Genomic DNA, 17,766 nt, shown 5'->3' with positions numbered 1-17,766 from the left:
AAGTATGGCTCCTGCTGCAGTTCTCTGTTGTTCCCAGAGGCTGGCACTGGGCATCATTCTCCTATACCTCGGCAGGACTCCAAGCAGATGGCACAGACATCGTTCCAAGGCAAAGCCAAAAAACAAACAAAAACAAATTTTAAGGGACATTTGGCAAGGAAATCTTTCTCTTTTGTTGGCTGCCCTTTTTGTTACCCTAGATAGGAAGATGGTCAGAGTTTCCTCTATTAGGAGATACAGGTCTCCCTGTGTTACTGTTCTAGAAATGTAGCACATCAGATCAATAATTCCTCTCCCCTTTGCTTCTTATTCTTTTTGTGTGTGGGGGGGGACAATGAGGGTTAAGTGACTTGCCCAGTGTCACACAACTAGTAGGTGTCAAGTGTTTGAGGCTGGATTTGAACTCAGGTCCTCCTGAATCCAGGGCCAGTGCTTTATCACTGTGCCACCTAGCTTCCCTGCTTCTTATTCTTTTTTAAAATTTCTTCTTTTCCTGCTTCTTATTCTTGCTGGAAATATTAATGCTTCTTAAGTCCATAATATGAAAAGGGAAATATATGTATGGGTTTATGTATGCATATATAAAGAATACAGTGTATATGTTTGTGTCTATACATACACACACGTTTTGTGTATATATATATTTCTATGGGTATATATAAAGGAAAAGATATGTATATATGGAGGTGTATATTTTTTGGTGGGGTGGGGCAATGAGGGTTAAGTGACTTGCCCAGGGTCACACAGCTAGTTAAGTGTCAGGTGTCTAAAGCCGGATTTGAACTCAGGTCCTCCTGAATCCAGAGCCGGTGTTTTATCCACTCCACCACCTAGCTGCCCCATGGAGATGTATATTTTGTATGTATATATGTGCATGTGTGTATACACACACACTGTGTATTTGCAATAGAAGTTGGTGACAATATAGTGGGTGACATGATACAGTGAGTTGCCCAGATTTTTTGCATGGAAGACAATTAGCCAGAGAAGTGATAAATCCCACCCTTCCCCTGCTGCTGTTCCCCCTACCACACCCCCCAAGTGTACTCAGATCCTTCATATCATGTGAGAGTCTCTGCTATATGGGTTAAATTTGGAATTAGAAGGTACCTTAGAGGATGTCTTATCAAATTTCCTATACAAAGCAGGAATCCTCTCTGCAGCATCCCTAACAGACTGTATTGGTTAGGAATTGGGGCAATAAAGACTGTTTTCCCTCATCATTCTCCTTTTGTTTTCTTTTAATATAGTCACTGTTTAAGTGCTGGAATCCTAGACATACATGGGAAACTTTCTAGACAAACCCAAAGAACTGGGAGAACACCGAAGGGCCAGGGGATTCAGGATAGTCAAAGGCAGATGCCTTCGTGTGTGGCAAGTGAAAGATGAAATGGCTGCAGTAAACAAGGGCTCAACCTTCTGAGCATATCAATTTCTTAGGCAATGCATACCAATTACTTAACAAAGTAGAACCAGGCCCCTTCCTCAGCTTAGAGATAGATTCCGAATACAGGGGGAAACAGACTTTTATACATTAAAATCAATTTTAAAATTAATTAAAAGGAAACAATATATCATTAGGTAATCTGATTTCTAATTGGAAAAAAGATTAGGGACTTTCCAAGTTGGGAAGGCGAGAGCAAACAGATAAAATTCCCTGAATTCAGACAAGGAGGTGTCCTACTCCCCAAGTGTCTGTAAACAAAGGGACATGGAAATAATGATTAGCATGGGGCTAGTTTTTAGATTAGACATATTGAGATGTACAATTGTGAGAAAATTCCTTGCATCAGTCTCTGGATTTGACAGGGTTTCCAGTCAGTATAATCTAGGTCCTTGGTTAAGGGTCTCTAAGCAGCAGGTTCAAATAATGCAACAAGTTTTTCTTCCAGTTTTCATAATTGAATAAAGTTTTCTCATAAGACAGAAATTGGACTAGACTGTAATTGAATAGCTCCACCATTGAGTCACAAGGTAGAGTCCATGTGGTTCACACGAGTCCCACAATTGACCACTTACTGTCCTACTCCCCTGAATTCCCTTATGTGGAGGTGTGCATTTAACATATTAAATAAACTTTGCAGTCATGGGATACTGAGTATATGTGTCCTATGAATATGAGGAGCTGTGACCATAGTTGTCAGGGATGGTGAGTAGAGTCCATTTGGGGGTTGGAGACTCTAGAGTTGTGGGTTTCATATTTTAGGTTTTTTGAGTCCATATCACCCACTAGCTAAATTCTGAGTCCAGATGATACCAGTTGAAATTCTTCAGCATGACTGCTTGAAGTGGTGTAGAATGAATATTCTGTGTTTGTAGTCTGGAAGCCATCTGGTGGCCAGAGGGGATATTGCAGGATTTGGGGAGGCTGTCCCATGCAAGCAACTGAGATTGACTTGACTGACTACTGGGCTGAAAGACCAAAAAGATCTTCACCCGATGGACACACTGGATATTAAACTCCCTTGCTGGATAATTATTATGGTGATATGATATCATCCAGTAGCAGCACATGAGGTAATTTATACTGTTGTAGTACCCCAAAAGTCACATTCCAGGTAACAAGGTATCATACTATACTTCCTAAAGGCATTTCCTTTGCCTGCCATCTAGCTGAAAGAATATGAATACTATATAGATTGTCCATGGTCCTACTTGGAACTTAAAAGGCAAAATACTCACTTCCTAGAACCTACATTTATACATGGCATGCTGTTGGAATGTTAAATAAACTTCAGAGCCAGTACTCTATCTACTGGGGTTGGGAGGACCTGAGTTCAAATTTCACCTCAGATACTGGCTAGCTGTGTGACCCTGGACAGGTCACTTAACCCCAATTGCCTTAAAAAACATCTGGGGCCATCTCCAGTCATCCAGTTTTGTATCTTGCCACTGGACCCAGATGGCTCTGGAGGAGAGAGTGAGAAGAGGCAGCTAAGTGGCACAGTGGATAGAGCACCGGCCCTGGACTCAGGAGGACCTGAGTTCAAATCCAGCCTCAGACACTTGACACTTACTAGCTGTGTGACCCTGGGCAAGTCACTTAACCCTCATTGCCCTGCCAAAAGAGAGAGAGAGAGAGAGAAGGGAAAACAACGAAAAGTGAATATTGAAAGTTGCCTGAGGTCAGGAAAACCTGAGTTCAAATCTGGCCTCAGGCACTTAATAGCTGTGTGACCCTGGGCAAGAGAACTGAAACTCAATCTCTGTTTGCCTCAGTTTCCAAATGGAGATAATAATAGCACCTACCTTCTAGGGTTTGTTGAGAGGGTCAAATAAGATAATATTTGTAAAGCACTTAGCACTATGGCTGGCACCTAGTAAACACCATATAAATGTTAGATATATTATTATTATTATTATTACCACCACCACCAAAATACCCCATGTCTATAGAAGTAAAACCACCAAGCTTTAGCCATTTATTGATCATTTATTTGTGTGTGTGTGTGTGTGTGTGTGTGGCAATCGGGGTTAAGTGACTTGCCTAGGGTCACACAGCTAGTAATTGTTAAGTGTCTGAGGTCAGATTTGAACTCAAGTCCTCCTGAATCCAGGGCCGGTGCTCTATCCACTGCGCCATCTAGCTGCCCCCTGATCACTTATTTTTGAACTAGAAATAAGATTCTGTGCAAAAGCTTTTGGACAGAACAGCTCCTTCAAAGTTCATTCATCACAGAATATGACCTGCATTGAGATATGCCTTTCCTATTTCCATCTCTGCCACTCCGAAAAGAACTGATGCTTCCTTCTTCTGTTTTCCCTCATCACCCATACTATTTGCCTCTTCTCTCCATGTCTCTCAATAGCACCTAGCTACTGCACTCCAGGAAGGAGGTGGCAGTCAGAATGCTAAGCCCTGTTCTAAGTGATTTCTCCTATTGCTAGACAGCTTTTACAACTTTTTAGTACCCTCAGCAGGCTGGTGCTGTGTGCCCCTAGATGATTGTTGAATCGAACCCAGAATTTAGCTTTGAATGACTTTTTTGCAAAGTCAGGAAAGAGGAGTAATTTGCTCAGGACTTCAAGGAAGTGAAAAGTCAGCTCAGAGGGAAGTGGGAGATGTATCCCAAATTAAATAGGTTCTCTGGGTGGAAGTTGCAAAGAGACAGTTTTCCACTTAATGTAGGAAAGACTTCCTAACAATTAGAGCTATCAATGAAATGGGCTGCCTACCTCTGGAGAGTGGCTTTCCACTACCAGGGTGTGTGTGCCTTCTCGTGCATCAGTCAGGCATTTTGAGGTCCCTTATAAGTCTTGAGATACAGTGCAATAGATCAGATGGACTCTAACATTCTTTTCACTTCTCAATCCTATGTTCCCAACAAGCAAATTTAGGTCCCGTTGTTGGTTGATACCAACAATAGTGGTCTTGAAGAACCACTTCTCGGTGAAATATTAAATATTCTATCCCAGTTACTGAATAATTAAAAATCCTCATTAGAGTATTGCATGCTTCTGAATACTCATTAAGTCTCCTCAGGCTTACATGCCAATGGCTGTCTTCCCTTTTTTAGGACTGTTGCACCACCTGGTGGCTTGAATGATATATAGCACATGTATTAAGGCATTCTGATTGTTTAGAATTGTAGCATATAGAATTGGGAAGGGGAGACCTTGAAGAATATCTAGGTGGTCCAATGTCCTCATTTTAAAGACGGGGAAATAAAAACTGAGTGATGACCGAGCTCACTTGGTGAGTTAGTGACAGAGTTATGTTCCAGTACTAGACTGAAGACCTCGAGTCTCCAACAATCCCTTCCGATCCAATAACCATTCAACAGATACCTACTATGTGCAGAGCACTATGTACTGCCAGGTACTAGGGATATAAAGACACAATGAAAACACAGTTTCTGCCCCTCAAGGAGTTTACATATTATCCTATGCCTTTCCTCCTTTCTCAGTCAAACTACTAGAAAAAACTATCTGTTCTTGCTAATTCTACTTTCCTCTCAGTCCTTTGTAGTTTGGTTTCTGACTGATGAAACTGATCTCCCCAAGGTTACCATTGATCTCTTAATCGCCAAATCTGATTACCTTTTTCTCAGTTTTGCCCCTCTTTGTCACCTCTGCAGTATATGACACTATTGACATCTCTTCCTTAATACTCTCCCTTCTAGAGGTTTTCATGACATGGTTCTCTCTTGGTACTTCTACCTGCTTGCCCTCTCCTCAGTCTGCTTTGCTGGATCATCATCCAGGTCATTACCACTCACTGTGGGTGTGCACCAAGGCTCTGTCCCGGACCCTCTTCTCTCCTTCCTCTACTCTCTCTCACTTGGTGATCTCATCAGCCCCTGTGGTTTTTTAAACATCATTCTCTATGCAAATTGCTTACAGATCTATACCTATATCTAGCTAAGCTTCAGTCCTATATTGGAATATCAACTAGTGGACATGTTGAATTCGATGGATGTCCTGTAGGCACCTCAAACTTAACTTGCCCTAAACAGAACTTATTATCTTTCACCCAAACCTACCTCTCTTTTGAGCTTCCTTATTTCAGTTAATAGCCCCGATCTTTCTAGTCACCCAGGCTCATGACCTTGGAATCATCCTCAGCTCCTCATGCTCCTTCACCCAACATACTCCAGCCTTATTAAATATCAGTCCCCTTGACATATGCTGTAGTCCTGCTAAAATGACCTTTTGGTTGTTCCGGACACATATTTCATATCCTGTCTTTGTGCCTTGGCACAGTCTATGCCTAGTGCCTGGCATGTACTCCACCCTCACACCACCTCTTAGAGTAGTAGTTTCCCTAGCTCAAAAACCACTTTCTACGTGGGGCTTCTTCTGATCCCGCCCCCCTCAATCTCTTGTGCCTCTCCCCACCCCACAAATTACGTTGTATACATTTATATAGGTAATATTGTCTCCCTGGGTAGAATAACAATATCTAATAATAACTAACACTTACTTAGGGCTTACTATGTGCAAGGCACTTTCTACTTATTATCTTATTTGATCTTCACAACAACCTTAGGAAGTAGGTACTATTCTTATCCATTTTACAAATGAAGAAAATGAAGCATACAAGAGGTGAATAAGTAAGCTCCCAGAGAGTGAGAGCACTCATTTTTGTCTTGGTATCTATAGTGACAGACATATTATCTGCTTAATTAGTGATTACTAATTGACTAATTACATTCTACTGGGGTGAGAGATGTACACAGACAAGTAAACCTTAGATTATTTGAGGAGCAAGAAAGCTTGATTTGGGGATGAAGAAAACTCCTACTCTTAGAGGCAGATACATGATTTGAGCCTTGAAGGAACTATAGCTCCCAGATCTGAGTCCATGCCCCTACACCAGGCTGCCAGAAATGTACTTTCCTCCTACTGACAAGACTTTTGCCTGGTTTTCAAAATGAAATTTAATTTCTAATTGACTTTCTTTATAATAAGATATTTTGATTAGGAGAAATGATGAACAGTATCTTCCTTTTTTTTTTTTTGTGGGGCAGTGAGGGTTAAATGACTTGCCCAAGGTCACACAGCTAGTAAGTGTCAAGTGTCTGAGCCTGGATTTGAACTCAGGTCCTTGTGAATCCAGGGCCAGTGCTTTATTCACTGTGCCACCTAGCTGCCCCAGTATCTTCCTAAAGAAATTCCCAGTGTGGTAGCTCAAAGAAGTGGGGATGACTATTTGGCAATTCTAAGTCAATGACATCAATGTGAGAATTGTCCTGGAGGTCAGGCATTTCATATTTATGTTTCTCCTTCTCTCTTCTGAAAAAGCCCCATACCAGGAACACATGCCTTCCTTAGAATTTAGTTACCGAGAGAGACACATAAAGTAGATCAGCAGGTGAATTCAAATTTAATGTTATCTGTTTAATTGCTTTGGCCCAGCTGTGAACTTCCGGGTAAGGAAGACAATCTGTTGTTTATAGGCTAGGGCTTCCAGAGAAGCGGTGATAAGGCCAGTAGGAAAGTCTGTTGCTTACACGAGGGCATTTGTATTAGTTTAACTTGAGCCATAAATGATTGTTAAGAGGAGCAGCCCCCTCCATGACCACCTCCAGACTTTTGTTGGCCTGAAGGACTAAAGGAGAGAAAGGAATGACAAAGACATGTTTTTCCTCCTTAAAACAGCTACAGTAAAAAGTTAAGGAAAAAATATACTTTTCCTTCACTTATTTATTTATTTATCCATTCATTCATCCATTGATTTATTTATTTAGCTATTTGCTCATTTATTTGTTTGTTTGTTTATTTATTTATTTTAGTATTAATTCATTCTTTCATTTATTTGTTTATTTATATCCATTCGTTCATTCATTTATATATTCATTCATTCATTCACTTATCTATTTATCTATCATCTATCTATCTATTTATTTAATTTATTTGGCTTTGGGTAAGAATAGAGATAATGCCTCTGCCCCCAGGCAGGGCTATACCTAAATCACCATGGGACTTCATACAGTTTTAAGATCTCCTGAGATAAGAGCCATATTTCAATAATCTTTCTGCAACATTGATCGATTTTCCATAAAATTCTTTCTGTCATCCAACCTAAGACGTTTTTGTCTTTTTAAAGTGTGTATGCATGTGTAGGGGGAAGGACGGTAGCTTCCTCCTATTTGGATGTGGGCACATGTAACAGTTTGCAACTTTAAAGTCACAAAATGAAAGGAATAAAACAGTCTCCCTGTCTACCTTTATCGGATGGGACCCAAGAAGGTTGAATAAGGTCATTGACTTTTGGAGGACAAGAACTGCTGGGTGTGAAAGTGTGACCAACAACAACCAGCAGATGTCATCATGCCACAAGACATGAAGCTCAGTTGTTTTTCCACCGTGGCTCCAACATGGGCATGAGTCAATGTGGTGTGGTCTTGAAGTACTTCAACACAAAGTGCTTAAATGCCTCTGGATATCCTATCTCTAACTTATCCTTGTGGAGAGCTGTTGATCACTTCCTTTCTTCATGAAAGAGAAATGCCACTTTCTACCATTTTTGTTATTCTTATCAGTTATAGACAAAGATCTTGTATCCCAAGTTGGAAGGGATCATAGATTTAGAACTGGATGGGATCTTGAGTCCAGTCAATCAATCAATCAATCATCATACATTTATTAAGCACTTACTATGTGCCAGACACTGAGCTAAGCATCAGAAATATAAAAAGAGGCAAAAGACAATTCTTGCCCTCAAAGAGCTTACAATCTAATGGGAAAGATAACATACAAACAAATACAGACAAAGTAAACTATATTGAGAATAAATAGGAAATAATTCACAAAAGGAAGGCACTGAATTAAGAAGGATGGGGTTGCCTTGTTTTATAGATGAGGAAACTGAGGTCAGGGTGATTAAGTTGGCACATGAGACCAAATTTGAACCCAGGGCTTCCTGATTCCTCATACTAATCCAATCTCTTTATTTTACAGAGAAGGAAACCCTAAGAGATTTTGTGACACCCAGTAGTCAACAGAAGACCTGAGATTTCAAGCCAGTTTCTCAGACTCCAAATCAAGTTCTCTTTCCTCCGCACCACAGAAGTGTACCTTAGACGCTAAAGTCTGTGGTTTCAATATGCTGGAAAAGCCTACCTCAAACATTAATTTGGGGTGCCCACTACACTTTGGGGGAGGTACTGGGCTGCTTGTATTAATGTTTTTAGCTCCAAAGTGGATCATAGGTTAATAGAAATGAAAAGGATTTTCTTCACCTAGTACAATGCTTGTTCTTGTTTGTCCTTTGTTCTCAAAGAGGACCATGACATTGGGGGTGATATTATGACTTGAATTGAATTGGATTTAAGTGAGGGAGGGTTGTGCAAGGTCACCAACTTCACTCTTTCCTCCAGAGCCATCTGTGTGTGTGTGTGTGTGTGCGCGCGCGCGCCCACAAGCATATCAGGACAACTGGAGGTGGCCCTGGAAATTTAAGGCAATTGGGATTAAGTGATTTGCCCAAGGTCAAACAACTAGTGTCTGAAGTCAGATTTGAACTCAGGTTCTCTTGACTCCAGGGCCAGTGCTCTATCCATATGGGGTTGTGTAACTGAATGTGAAGGTCACAAAAAATTTGGCAATGGTAACAGATTAAGGATACCTATATACCCAGGGTCGCATAAGAATTTCTCCAGAGAAAAGGGATTGTAAGTGGAAAAAGTTTAAGAAGCCCCGATCTAGTCCAACCCCTTCACTTTACAGATGAGGAAACTGAGGCCCAGAGAGATTAAATGGCTTGCCCAAGGTCACAGAGGTAGCAAAAGTGACATATAGTGAATAGTTCACCTCAAGTCACTCTTACCTGTTTGCTGTGGATTTGCTGTTCTGTCCAGCATTTATCCAAGGCAAGGAGAATCAAATCTTTACTATGCCTTGAAGGATTATTTCCTCCTGATAGAGAATGGCTGTCCTTCAGTTCACCACAGAACAATCACATTGAAATCTAGTGCTAACTGTTTTCTTTCCTGGAACCAAGCTCAATAGGACAGGATTGCCCAAAATGTAGCTTTTGATGTTGTTCAATTAGAGCTATCCGCCATAGGAATGTCACTGGAAATATTCCAACAGAGCCCAGATGAACTCAAAAGGGCTCTTCTAGCTGGAATGTTTTATGGGTTCTGTGACCAATTCAAACCTTTGCTTCCCTTCCAGGGGGTGGCTGGGTATTAGAATAATGTTGCTGTGACCTCTGGCCAGGGGTGTGTTGGTAAATGTTTAATAACCCACTCTCTGAGGGGGGGGGGTAAACCCCTGTACTAATGACACATGTCTATGTTTAATCTGCATTTTCTCCATCATGTTCTTAAGTCTAGACAATTAAAAAAAGAATCAATCAAGTCCAAATTTGTACTGCTTGCCGATTTCCCCCCACCCCCACCCAACTTAACAATCGTGAGCTGGTTAGAGCCAGCATTCACACACACACACACACACAAATAAATAAAAGAGAAAACACCTCCAGTCAGTCACAGAACTGCTTCAGTGACTAGAGCAAGCAGTCCGTCCTGGAGTTGTTGTCCTTAGGATCCAGTCTTTAAGTGAGCTGACCTCAGAAAGGTCAATTTGCCCAAGACTAGTTTAGTTTTTAGGGGTTTTTTTTGTTTTAGTTTTAGTTTTTAGTTTTTAGTTTAGTTTAGTTTGGGAAGAAAGAGAAGACAAGAAGTTAGATAACCACACCTACTTCATTCTGTGACAGATGTGTTCGTTCAATCTAACCAGCATTTATTAAGTACCACACTTCTATTTTTCAGTTCTTTCTCTGGAGGTGGATAGCATCTTCCTTCATAACTGTTTTGTAGTTGATTTGGGTATGCATAATATTCAGTATAACTCGGTCATTCACAGTTGTTCTTGGGACAATATTACTGTCACTGTATACAGCGTTCTCTAGATTCTAGAAATATCTTTTATTTTTTAACTATGGCGTCAGAGACTGAAGACAGGGCTTTAGATGTGGTCTGACCATCAAAGAGTACGGTGGGACCATCTCCTCTTTGTTCCTAGAAGTTCTGCCCCTCTCCATGAAGCCTCACGTCATATCAAGCTGATGATTTATACTGAGTTTAAAATGCACTGAAACCCTGAAATCTTTTTGCAGACAAACTGCTGCCTAATTCTGTCTCCTCCATCTTATACTTGTACAATTAATTTTTTAAAAACTGAATGTAAGACTTTACCTTTTATCTATATCAGATTTCACCTTAATAAAATTCAGCTCCCTGTTCTAGGCTACTAAGATCTTTTTTGGATCCCAATTCTGTCATCCAGTATGTTAACTATTCCTCTTGGTTTTGTGTCACCTGAAAATTTGATAAGGATATCATCTATCCCTATATCCAAGACATTGGTGAAAAGGTTAAAGAGCACAGGGTCAAAAAAAACAAAAAAAAGGATCCCTGGCATGCTTTGTTGGGAGACCTGCACACCTTCATGTCTTTGTAACCTTGAGTAAGTTACTAAATCTGAGAGGAGAGAGAGAAGGAAGGAGCTTCCTTATCTTTGAGATGAGGGGGTTGAAATAGATGGCCCTGACACCCCCTCCAGCTCTAAATTCATGATCCTGTGATCTCCACAACTAATACTACCACCAGTCTAGGCCAGGTGTTCATTATCTCATGAATGGACTATAACAGGGGTTGGTGAACTACAACCGGAGGCCAAATCCTTGAGGCCACAAGATTGTGCAATGGATGGAGCACTGGGCCTGAGGTCAGGAAGATTTGAATTCAAATGTAGCCTCACATATTCACAATGTATGTGACCCTAAGAAAGTCACTTAACCTTCATCTGCCTCAGTTTCCTCAAGTATAAAAAAGGGGATAATAATAGCACCCGCCTCCCAATATTGTTGTGCATATCAGAAGAGATAATATTTGTAGAAAGCACTTTAGCACATAATAGGCTCTATATAAATTCTTGTTGCTTTCCCCAGTTCCAACCCACTGACCTTCTTTGTATAACCCAATGAGGTAAGAGTGACTTCTACATTTTTTTCTTTTTTTTTTCTTTCTTTTTTCTTTTTTGCGGGGCAATGGAGGTTAAGTGACTTGCTCAGGGTCACACAGCTAGTAAGTGTCTGAGGCCGGATTTGAACTCAGGTACTCCTGAATCCAGGGCCGGTGCTTTATCCACTGCGCCACCTAGCCGCCCCCTACTTCTACATTTTTTAATGTAAAAGCCATTCTCAGTTTATATATAATAGTTCATACACACACACACACACACACACACACACACAGAGGCAGCTAGGTAGCACAATGGATAGAGTGCTGGCCCTGGAGTCAAAAGAGGATCTGAGCTCAAATCCAGTCTCAGACACTTATTAGCTGTGTGGCCCTGGGCAAGTCACTTAACCCTGTTTGCTTCAGTTTCCTTATCTATAAAATCAGCTAGAGAAGGAAATGGCAAACCACTCTGGTATTTTTGTCAAGAAAATCCTAAATGGGATCATGGTGAGCCAAACACAAATGAAATGACTCAACAACAACAAAATATGCATATGTATATATATTGTTGTTCAGTCATGTCTGACTCTTTGTAATCCCATGTACCACAAAGCTTCAGGCTCTTCTGTCCTCCACTATGTCCTGAAGTCTGTTCAAGCTTACTGTGTCCATAGGGTTTTCTTGGTAAATATACTGGAGTGGTTTGCCATTTCCTTCCCCAGTGGATCACCTTTTGTCAGAACTCTTCACTATGACTTGTCTGTCTTGGGAAATCCTGAAAGGTGTAGCTCACAGCTTCATTGAGTTATGCAAACCCCTCTACCAGAAGGAGACAAATACATATATATGTATATACATGTAAATATACATAGAGATTCCTATTGCAGGAGTTTGGACATATTATTCCTCTGTTCAAAAAGTGTCAACAAGTCCATGTTGCCTATTAGACACTATACAAACTCCTAAAGCTGATGTTAAAGCACCTCCACAACTTGGTTCCTACACATTTCCAAACTTATTTCATGTCACTTCTTTTTGTGTACCTTATTATCCAGCCATCCTGAACTTCCTGCTGTTCCCAATCTTTTCATTTCCAGCTATGCCTTCCTAAATTTTCTGAAGCCATTCCTAGTTCCCAAAGTGATCTTTCTCCACTTTGGGAAATTCTTGTCTTTTTTCAAAGCCTAGCTTAGGCCCCATCTTCTCCATGAAGTCATCCCTGATCTCCCTCAGCTGAAAACAATCTCTCCATCCTCCAGTTCTTTTACTGAACTTTACCTGGGTCTTTCCTTTGACCTTTTCAGATTCTACTTTTTATCATATTCATCTGTGTCTGTACATTTTATCCCCTCATTAAAATAATCTCATTGAGAACAGAAACTGTGACATTTTTCATGAGGCCAAGCACAGTGCCTTGCATAGAGCTAGTGCTTAATGTCTAATAGTGTTTGATGGATTTAATTCAATCAATATGTATGAGAATACTGCCCCGGGGGACAAGACAGATTGGAAAAAGCTAAAGCCTGAAGAGGCTGCCTATGATGAAAAATATAAAATTCAACAATGATTTTGTTCAATGGAGCAATTAATCAGTATTTATTGAACACCTTCTACATGTTTGTTCTACTCTTTATCATGCATTATAATGGAAAAAGCATTAGATTTATAGTCACAAAATTTGATTTTGAATCCCAGTTCTACTATTTATTACCTAAATGATTTTACATAAATTCTTTATTTGTTTATCTATTAAGGAAGTACAACAGAAGAGCCTGGAGTGCTATGTTTCACTAAATCACAGAGAAACCAACATGACTGAACAACTGAACAACAATAACAATATGTATATATATATATATATATATGTGTGTGTGTGTGTGTGTATATATGTATATGTACATATATATACATATATATACATGCATACATACATACATACACACACACACACACACACACACACATATATATATATATATATATATATATATATATATATATATATATATATATATATTGGTTGTTGTTGTTGAGTTGTTCCAGTCATGTCCTACTCTTTGGCCCCTATTTGAGGTTTTCTTGGCAAAGATACTGGAATGGTTTGCCATTTCCTTCTCTAGCTCATTTTACAGATGAGGAAACTGAGGCAAACAGGGTTAATTGACTTGCCTAGGGCCATAGAGCTAGGTAGTATGTGAGGCCGAATTTGAACTCAGGTCCTCCTGACTCCAGGGTCAACATTGCATCCATTGTTCCACCTAATTGTATATATCTATATGCATACATATGTATAAATACATATGAACATACATATAAAATAAAATCTTATATGATCTGTATATTCTCTTCCTCTTCTTCTTCTTTTTTTTTTTTGGTAAGGCGATTGGGGTTAAGTGACTTGCCCAGGGTCATACAGCTAGAAAGTGTTAAGTGTCTGAGGCCAGATTTGAACTCAGGTCCTCCTGACTCCAGGGCCGGTGCTCTATCCACTGCCCCACCTAGCTGTCCCTTGTATATTCTCTTCTACCTCTAACTCACCCAATCCTAAGATCCAAAGGTTGACCATCAGATAATCATGGTACCTTCTGAAACAAGGAGGAGGTACAATCTGCAGGGATGGAAAAAGCAGTCACAATACCAAAATCATGTGTCTCAAAGTAAATAATTAAACTGTAGCCTTTCCAGCTGGGGACTATTCTCCTTACTTGAGAAGATGGCAATAAAGGAATTGAGTATTCTGCCCACTTTCTGTCATCAATTACTGTTATACAACCTCCCCAAGCAGTGAAACTAACCTTATATGTTCTTCTTTGTGTTCTATCAATCCATTAGTCAATCAACAAGTATTTATTAAGCACTTACTACATGCCAGGCACTGTGCTAAGTTATGGGGATACAAAGAAAGGCAAAAATCAGTCCTTGTTTCAAGGAGCTCACAATCAAATGGAACAACTATGTACAAGCAAGTTATATATAGGAAAAATTGGAAATAACATAGTGAAAGCACTAGCCTGGAACCATGGTATGTAAAGGATTAAGCAATTGGTATTATTTAGCCAAGAGATTAAGGGAGCAAAATAATTTCCCACATATTGAAGGGCTGTCGTGTGAAATTGAAATGAGTCTCATGGAACAGAGAGTGAACTTACTCTGGTGCCCCAAAGGCCAGTCAATGGGCAGAAATTACAGGGAAGCAGATTTTAGTTCAATATTAGGAGAACCTTTTTTTTTTTTTTTTTTTTTGCAGGGCAATGAGGGTTAAGTGACTTGCCCAGGGTCACACAGCTAGTAAGTGTCAAGTGTCTGAGGCCGGATTTGAACTCAGGTACTCCTGAATCCAGGGCCGGTGCTTTACCACTGCGCCATCTAGCTGCCCCCAGGAGAACCTTATTAATAATTAGAGCTATCCAATATTAGCATGATACAGAGTGGTGCAGAAGAAAGGACATAGGACTTGGAGCCAGAAAACCTGGGTCTGAGACCTACAACTTCCATTCACCAATTGCATGATTGTGGCTAAGTCCAAACCTCGATTTCCTCATCTGTAAATGAGGATAATAACATTTGTACTGCCCACCTCATCAGATTGTTGTAAAGAAAGTGCTTTGTAAACACTAAAACACCACAAGAAAGTGAATTAATATTAATATTATAGAATGAAAAAACATATTTTCTCTGTGAATTATTCCAGGACTAAGATTTCCCTGACAGAATATTGAATCCACCTTGGTCCTTTAATTTGTTTCTTGTAATGGGTTTGCACTGATAGGAACTGAGACAAGCTTTACCTGCCTTCCCCACCCTTATTCCCTTCTAGCCCCTTCTGCATGGGAGAGAAAAGAAGTCCAAAAAGGCATAGGTGCAGCATAAGAATGGAATTCCCAGACAGGAGATAAGTTTGGTATACCATGTGGGAAAAAGTTAAGCATCCAGAAGCAGAGAGAGATCTACACCAAGAGAGTTCAGGAGGGACACCAGTGATGGACCAAAGCAAGGGAACCAGTGCTGCCCATGATAGCCATCAAGAACTACCCAAGGGGGACCAGCTAGGTGGCGAAGTGGATAAAGCACTGTCCCTGGGTTCAGGAGGACCTAAATTCAAATCCAACCTCAGACACTTGACACTTACTAGCTGTGTAACCCTGGGCAAGTCATTGCCCTGAAAAAAATTATATATATATATATAACTACCAAAGGGTAGAAGCTGATACCACATGGCAATTTTGCATTAGCATCCACAAGTGATTCCACTCACCATATAGGGTCTTCACCAATGATGCCTTGAGTCTGCAATAACTGGCAACCAAGTCTCTAAGAAGGGAAACAGCTCATCATCAGGAGGGGGCTGTAATTGCACTCTTAAGAGCTAATGTTCAAATTCTTCATTCATAATTTCCTTAAATATTCCTGTTATAGTTCTTTTGTTTTGTTTTGTTTGCGGAGCAATGAGGGTTAAGTGACTTGCCCAGGGTCACACAGCTAGTAAGTGTCAAAGTGTCTTAGTTCAAATTTGAACTCAGGTCCTCCTGAATCCAGGGACAATGCTTATCCACTGCGCCACCTAGCTGTCCCCCCCATTATAGTCTTAATAATTTTGTTTGCCTGAGTGCTTGTAGATGGACTTGAAGGCTCTCTGAGAATCACAAACTGATTGTTCTACTGGCATTCCTAGGGGTAGACCTTGGCTGGGGTTACAAGTCATTAAGAGTATTGTTAGAGTCACAGAGATTGAATCCAGTTCATGTCAAAGATTAGAGTCTGACAAGAAGGTTACATTAAAGATAACAAAACATAATAATGTTGCTTTGGGGTTCTTTTTGGGGTGAACTTTGAAGTAACATTTGTGAATTTGGTATTTATGAAATGCTGGTTGGTAAATGATGCTTCAGACTGAAGTAACCTCTTAAATTAGAGTACAAACTATCAGAACGGAGGATTCGTTTTCTCTGTCCTGAGGTTCTGCCTCAGCTCCCTTCAAAGGCCAAACCTGAATCTAAGTTTGTTGAAATCACTGGTGAGAAAGTATTCTATGCATATTCTTTATTCTATGATAAGGGAACATTTGGGAACATGGGGATGTAGCAATAAGAAGGCACAGATGGATTCACAAGATGCATATGGAGATAAAATACCATTCTAACAGACTCTGCAGGTACTGTGGAATTGTTCCATTAGCAGTGAAATCTGCTATGATTAATATGTTAAAATACATATGGAAAAATATGAAATTTGCAAGTGGAAATTGGCTGGTAGAACCTGCCAGGTACAGAAAAATGGTTGAGTCAGGGCTTTGAAAAAAGTTAACTTTAAAAATAAAACAGTTAACTTTAAAAATAACTTCTACTGAATTAAAAAAATTAATTCAACAATTGAAACTGCTAGACAGAAGGAACTGGGCTCAAATCCCACCTTGGGGGCAGCTAGATGGTGAAGTGGTTAAAGCACCGGCCCTAGATTCAGGAGTACCTGAGTTCAAATCCGGCCTCAGACACTTGACACTTACTAGCTGTGTGACCCTGGGCAAGTCACTTAACCCCCATTGCCTGCAAGAAAACAAAAACAAAAATCCCACCTTGGACATTTTCTTACTATCTGGGTAGTCATAGGCAGGGCCCTTTCCCTCCTTTGAGCTTTAAGTAACTCTACAAATTGCAGATTATTTCTTTGTGGGTGGAGGAAGTTCATGAACCAACAAATCACAGCTCTTTGACATATGTTACCTCAAAGATATGGATTTTGAAATTAGGTTCCTGGCACTAGGCAATTGTTATGGAAGAAACTTTAGCTGAAAGAAGTTAGATTTTGTTTATAGCGAGTCTATAGTTGAAGCTTGGTAAATTGGGAACTCTGCAGCAAAAGGTTAAGCTGGTGGGGCAGCTAGGTGGCACAGTGGATAGAGCACTGGCCCTGGATCAGATCCAGCCTCAGACATTTGACACTCACTAGCTGTGTGACCCTGAGCAAGTCACTTAACCCCCACTGCCCTGCAAAAAAAAAAAAAAAAGTTAAGCTGGTGCAATCTTCACAATCTAAATAAGAAGATGGGGTTTTGACAAGATAATATGCTCTTTGGCAAGTCATTCAACCATAAACAATTTCATCATCTGTAAAATGGGGATAATGCATGCAACAAAGAGACTCAATTCAACTGATGGAATTGAACAGATATACATTATCAGAAATCCCAGGCTCAGTTGACGCAGTAAGAGTAACTAACTTCCATGTAGTGAAAGAATAAGTGAATAGAAATTTTTGGAACTCAGTAGGAGAAAGAGGGAAATGGAAGATAAATACTGGTTTCATCCATTTCTTTTGAATAAAATGAGATAGGATGAGTAAAGCACTATGAAAA

This window comes from Dromiciops gliroides, chromosome 3 (assembly GCF_019393635.1).
Source record: "Dromiciops gliroides isolate mDroGli1 chromosome 3, mDroGli1.pri, whole genome shotgun sequence".
Classification (NCBI taxonomy): domain Eukaryota; kingdom Metazoa; phylum Chordata; class Mammalia; order Microbiotheria; family Microbiotheriidae; genus Dromiciops; species Dromiciops gliroides.
Note: the sequence above shows the minus strand (reverse complement) of the source record.